Consider the following 7,044-nt stretch of genomic DNA (forward strand, 5'->3'; position numbering starts at 1 on the left):
AGCTCTGCTTGGTTTGCAGAATAGATCATTGGATTAAACTAGCTAATACTAGGTATAGTTAATCCTTTGTTTAGTAACACTCTATTCTTAGAAATAGTCTATTTCCATAGGACTTCTAATCTCATACACAGAGAGTTAACTAAGCTACTCAAAAATGAGTGGCTTAGCTAATTCATGTGAGATTAAATTAATCATGTAAATTGCCACAAAAAACCCCACTTATGGGATTAAATTTTGTTCTCTATCTGATTTTTCTATATTTCGTTCTCTCTCTCTCTCTCTCTCTCTGTTTCTCTTTCCTCTGTCTCTATATTTCGTTCTCTCTTTCTCTATCTCTCTGTTTCTCTTTTCTCTCTGATTCTTTTGGTACAGTTTTTCTGCAAGTGCAAACGAAATTTTTTTTCTTGTGCTGTCTATCTTCTCTATACAGTTTCTCAGTTTTCTTTTTTCTTTTTTTATTATTATGTTTTTCTGTCTCTCTTCTATGTACCGTTTCTTAGTTTTTTTTTTTTTTTTTTTAAATTTTTTTTTTTTACGGAGAAACAGAATCTGCAAGGTTTTTATAAAATACAAATATATAATCTATTTTTTTAATTTCTTTTGATTCTCTGTACATTCCTCAACTATATTTTTTTGACTGATTTCAAGATTGAGTTTGATTCTGTTTTCTCCAACTATATTTTTTTTATATAAATAATTTTGTTGCATAATTGCAAAGAAAAAAAGAACAAAAAAAAAAGCCACATACTTCACATAATTTTTTTTTAAAAAAAATTATGATAAAGTTGTTTATGTTTAAAAAAAAAAAAATGAAAGTCCTTAATAATATAAATTGTATTTGTATTATAAGGGTATTTTAGAAAATTTGATCACAATATGATTTCATTCACCGACATATTGCATTATACCGAACGAAGGAATATAATTAGCTAATATATTCGAGCGTTATAGCCAAACAAATGAATGCGAATATTTAATATATTCTACACTCTTATATTCCTTGTAGTAGCTAATCATTTTTAATGTACTATTTTGCGACCAAACCAGACCTAAGGGTGTATTGCACCCTAAATCTTAATCAACTGAAAGCCTTAGATCAATTAAGAGCCAACCAACATTTAGTTATGCAATAACCGGTAGGAGTCGCAACTGATTTGACATGTCATGAATTTTGATTGAGATAACCACAATCCAAGAATAAGTAAGTGCCAACTAAATCGTTTTGCTAGCCAATAATCAAAACAGCTAAAACTTGCAACCAATTAGGTTGAAACAAACTTAAAGACCGGGTTGTTGGGCGCTGGTTGGTCCAACCCGATATTGAATCCTGGAAAAGGACAGCCACGTGTGTAGCTCCCGCTCCCCAAGAGGAGGGACACTTGCTACGATGCTTTTATTTTAAGGTTCGAGCTTTCACTATAATAGGCGATCGAACATCAATATAATTGCAAGGATAATGTTATATATTTCACAATTATTTTATTATGTTGATATGATACCGTTAATATGCTATTATCATATTGTTAATAAAAATTTATTTAAGGATGGATTAATAGAGCTATTTTAATATTGTAAAATAGTAATGGGATAATTAATAGTATAGTATATAATATTATTTTAATTATAATTTGGAGTAATATCAAATGAGGCTAAGGTTTCACTAGTGATGCTACGACATTTGACACGTTTGGATTGGCGGGTCACCTTTAAAACAATAAAGAACCATTGAAATGACATTTATTTGCGGTCACTATGAGAGCTTTTGACCGTTAAGTCAGTGTTTTTGACTTGAGGAGAGAAAAATGGTGAAGATAATTTTTCGAAAGAGAAGAGTGAGCTACTAAAAGCATTAATCTTTTATTTTTTGCTATTTTTAAACTTTTTTGGGTTCTTGTAACATAACATTTAATTTGACTGGGTCTTTAGCCTTGGACCCAAGGGTGTTTAAGTCAATAAAGGAAAACAAAAATATGTACGCAAAATCTAATGGGAATGCTCTTAGAGTGACTCATTTCCCTTACATATGTGGAGTGTTTCTTTTGCTTGCATGGATTTAGCTATATGTAGTCCATTGATAAGGTAGTTAGGACTCTGACTAGGCGTGACATTTAGTTAACGTTCTCTAGTGAAATACATCTCTTGTCAGTGCACTATTACTAAATTTGGTTCATTTTGCATGAGCTAGACATTTCAACCATGAAACATCAACAAAATGAACCTTGCACTTTTGGCTTTTGATAAAGTAAAAAGAAATGTTGGCATAATAAAAGCGACATAAATTTTTTTCAAAGTGGTTTCTTCCAACCCAATTTATAAAATTGTCATGTATCCTTTAACGTGTTAGAATGTCATAAATTTCTTACAGATTTAGCTTAGGTGCTATAAAAGAATTGTAACATATGTGACATAGTTTTTTTAATGGTCTAGATTTAATTTTGCTTCTTTCTTTTTTTTTTTTTTTTTTTCACTAATGGAAAACTTAATATTAAATATAGATCAGTGAAAAAAAAACAGCACATAACAATTTTATAGATTGAATTTGAAAATTCTTCTGATCCATGCTAAACGAGAGTAGGAAGTGGGTTAGCCAAGCACTGACCATGTTTATACATTGGCACATGGATCATTAATAGTGAAAGGAAACTGATATGGACTGATCATGTCAACCAAAATTTCCAATACATATCTTCTAAATTATTGTATATCATTTCTTTAGACTCATTTAGCATTTCCATGTAAAACAAGCATTTACTAATATGGCAGGTATATATGATCGATACTTGTCATGTGACCGTTTATATGACACTCATCAGTGATACTAATTTTCATAAAATGTAAATTGTCAAATTCACGTGATTTTGTAAAAAATTATAGTAAAATACAATATTTTAGTCTCAAAACTGATTTTTAAAAAAGGTCTTCTTATAACCTATAGATGAAAACTAAAACTTTAAAAGACAAGTAAATATTTTTAAGAAGGAAATTAATAAAGTTATAATTTGAACCAAGTTGAGAAGAAAATATGCTGTAATATTGAAAATTCTTTGTGTTTGTACTCGATTGCACTCCCGATTGAATGTGGGTACAATCGGGCGGCTAGCTCAACTTTGACTTCCAAATGTACTAATTGCACTCATGGGATTAGGTCATTCTATCTTGTTGAGGTCCCGTCCCTCATCATATATCTACCATAAACTAATTAAAATACTTTTAAAACCCTAAAAAAAAAAAAAAAACTTTAATTAGGGCAGGGAAGGTACAGATAGCACCAACTGCTTCCACATCTTTTTGCAGCTCGAATAAATTGACACATGCAATGCTGGCATCGAAGCGAATTTAATTAGCCAAACTTATGATCCACCCAACCAACCGCTTCCCTTTCATAAAGTTCAATGCTGTTTTCTTCCACATCTTATTTCCTTTTTTTTTTTTTTTTTTGAATTAATTTTGGGCATTAATTTCCCTATTGCATCGGACAATACATAAAATCAAATACCAAATTATACAATGAATTAAGGATGCAACTCTTTAATTAGTTTGCGGAGGATAAGATTAAATTAAAAGAAAGAGTTGAAAAAAATGATTGAAATATTAAAAAAAATTGATTAAAAATATTAATCTCTTGCATTCCATGATGGGCCACCGCGGTCATTTGCTCCTTCCTTCTCACCCCCTTAGCTCCCCCGCTGTGCTTAATTGATCGATAATCCTGTAGATTTAGGAAAACTATTATATAGGATTTGTTGTGCATAATCTAAAGTGGCTTTTTTCTTATTAAAAAAACGAACAATGCTAGAAATAAAAATTACACATTTATTCCATCACTATTCTGACTTATTGACATTATCGCGTCAGAAGAGTAAAATGTAGTTTATAGTATTATTCTAAAAAAATTATTTGACAAATAATATTTTGTAGAAGCAGCTATAATGCTTTGACAAGTGTTTTTGAATAATTGAAAAATGATTATACTACAAAAATTATGGTCATCAGCGGCGACACAAAGTCGCCGCTAATCAGCAAAAATTTGCTGCTATTTACAAAAAGCGGCGACACGTGGTTGCTATTTGGTGATTGGTAATAATTCGACAGTAATGCTAAATAGCGGCAACTTTCAAGGTGGCCGCTAACGACAACTCATTAGCGGCAACTTCAAATGTTGCCGCTATTGAGTGGTCAATGGGGGCAACTTTGAGAAGTCGCCGTTGTTAGGCTCATAATAGCGGCAATAGTTTGTTGCCACTGATTGTGTTTAATTAGCGGTAACGTGTGTCGTCGCTATTGAGTGCCCAATGTCGCTGCTGATGAGTGGTCAATAGCGGCGATAATTGTCGCCGCTATTGATGTTACTGCTAAATATAAATTATTTTTGTATTTAGCGTCTGCTATTAGCGGCGACAATAACCCCTCATTAGCGGCGACGTTTGTGTCGCCCCTATGACCAAATTTCTTGTAGTGTTATATGGTAATCTTGAATTAAAACTATAAAAATAAGTCTTCGAAGAGACAATAACATTAAATTTGACAATTCCAAGTAATTTATTTGATGTCTGCATATATAAGGATAGCAAAAAAATTTCCTATAATTTTAAATAAATAAATTCCTATAAACCAATTCGTAATAAATTTTTGTCGATTTTATTGTACGGTAATAGTTGCTTCGCAAAAAGCTTAGAATATACGTTTCCATCGAACTACATAATTAGGATTGCCAAAAGTCTACACATATGCACATGTTTAGAATTGGTTGGTACATGTGTATTATCATTATGAGTCTGTGACTGAGTGAGGGATCTGGTTTTAATCAATCAATGAAGCCTATGTACGAATAATACTACAATTCAAGATTGAGATTTCCTGCAATATCTTCATACCTGATGGTATCTAGACCATTCAATCAAATTAATGACTCAAATCACAACAGTACTTAATAAGAAGAAAAAATGGTGGTTCGAACGATACAAACGGGCAGCAACAAGAAGGAGAACATGGTTCGGAGGTGGTTGAACAAATCCTTGAACCACTCCAATTAGGTTACTGAACCAGCAGTCACCCCTAACACCTTTTAGCCACTTCTTATTTCTTATTTTATTTGATGTCACTTTGATGGTCCCAAGTAATGCTGGAAGGAGAATTAGAGCCCTCTTTATATCATCTCATATGTGATTCAATTTTTAAAATTACTATTAAATTTTAGTTGATCATTTTTAAGCTTTAATCTATACATATTTGAAATGACACAAGAAAAATTATAAGAGGACTCTAGTCCTCCGTCTAGCATTACTCATATGAGGCTTTTTTCTCCCTCAATTGATCAACTCACATTTTCTTTTCCCTCATTTTTCCAATATAAAAGAAGAATACTGACACACTCGTAATGGATTCAATCCACAACCTCCGTTTAATGAGAGGGATCGATCAGAAGTACCAAATTATGGCTGTTAAGATAAGTGATCAAATGTATCATTTTATCCAATTGGTAGATTCTAGTCAGAACATTTAAAACCTAGCTAATATATATATATATATATATATCTTTGTGTATCATATTACAGTAAATACCATATTTAACCTTACATATTTTATATAACATATGACGTTAATTGTAACCTTATATATTTTACCCCACCAAAACAATGATTCTATCAATCACTATTAAAACGATGAGTATTGTTTGATATTTGAGGAGAGAAATATAATAATTCGCAGACTCTTGAAAACAAAATATATGTAAGTGATTTTCTTTTGAGAGCCTGGTATCCCATTTTAATTAATAATATCAAAATGGAGGGAGATGCGTTGAAAATACTTAAATCTCTTTGCAAAGAAATAGAAGCTGCTGGAACAGTTATAGGCATTTGGTGAACGATGCAAAAAGTTTTTGTAAACAGTTTTGAGTTTTTCAATGGAAGGCCGGTTAATTCCATCAGCTGCTACGGGAAGACAAAGGTGCTTCTTGTACATGTGTAAATTTTGGTGTGAAGTTTTTGCATCTATGAAATTCAAGAAGATGATGGAAAGGTGGGAACAGCCAATTATATCCATGCATGGAACACGATCCAGCTGCTGCTCTTGAAAACAAAAGACGTTTGTTTTTCCTAGAGCGTCACCGACGTTGTTAATTTGTATAAAATTTAATTTTGACCGTCCAAAAGGAGATGTCTAAAGCAGCATGGAACACAGATTCACGAGTATTTACGTACCAGCCATCAAAAAAAAAAAAAAAAAAGAAGAACGTACGTGTATGGTTGGGAGACGATCACACCAATGCATTAAACACTCTCTCCCCAACCCCCAACTTACCAAGATAAGGAAGTGAAAGGAAGAAAAGATTGTTGTTCGACTTTGACTTTTTTTATTTTATTTTTGAGTTTAATGGCAACCCAAAAATTCGGGTAACCTTGAAATTCGTGAAACAAGTCAAATACTATCTCTGCTTCACGTGAGTGAGTGTGGTTGGCGGCCTCCTTCCTCCCCGTAGCATCCATATATCGATCGTCAACTCATCAATCATAACTTACCTGCGTGCTCCCTTCAATCCTTGATGACATATTTCAATCCCAGTCAAATCAGAGCACATCATGAAAGTTGAAAGGGATTTACATCTGGAAGAATTATCTGTAAAATCTTGAATATTTTTGTTAACATCACTCCTTCAAGTTTAAGCTCTCTGCTTGTAGCTAGGGGGCGATCCGATCATGATCCCATGCATGTCAATCTATCCATCCAGGATGATGTTAATTAATTCCTGCCATAGTTTTTGACAATGGCAAAAACTAAAAAGCAAGAAGCTAGCCCATTAATTATTGGCTCAAAAACAAAGGAACTATATATATATATATATATATATATATATATATATAGGCATAAAAGGAGCACCAAAAAAAAGACATCACTGGCGTTGGGGGTTCCAAGTGGAAAGAAATATTAAAAAGCAAAGTTATAATAGTGAGCGTTGAGTAGTGCATGACGTGGAGACCTTCATTTAATCCTCTCATCTGCCTCCATCACTGCCCTTTAAATCATCCATCCCCACCCTCCTCC

This window comes from Corylus avellana, chromosome ca6 (assembly GCF_901000735.1).
Source record: "Corylus avellana chromosome ca6, CavTom2PMs-1.0".
NCBI lineage: Eukaryota > Viridiplantae > Streptophyta > Magnoliopsida > Fagales > Betulaceae > Corylus > Corylus avellana.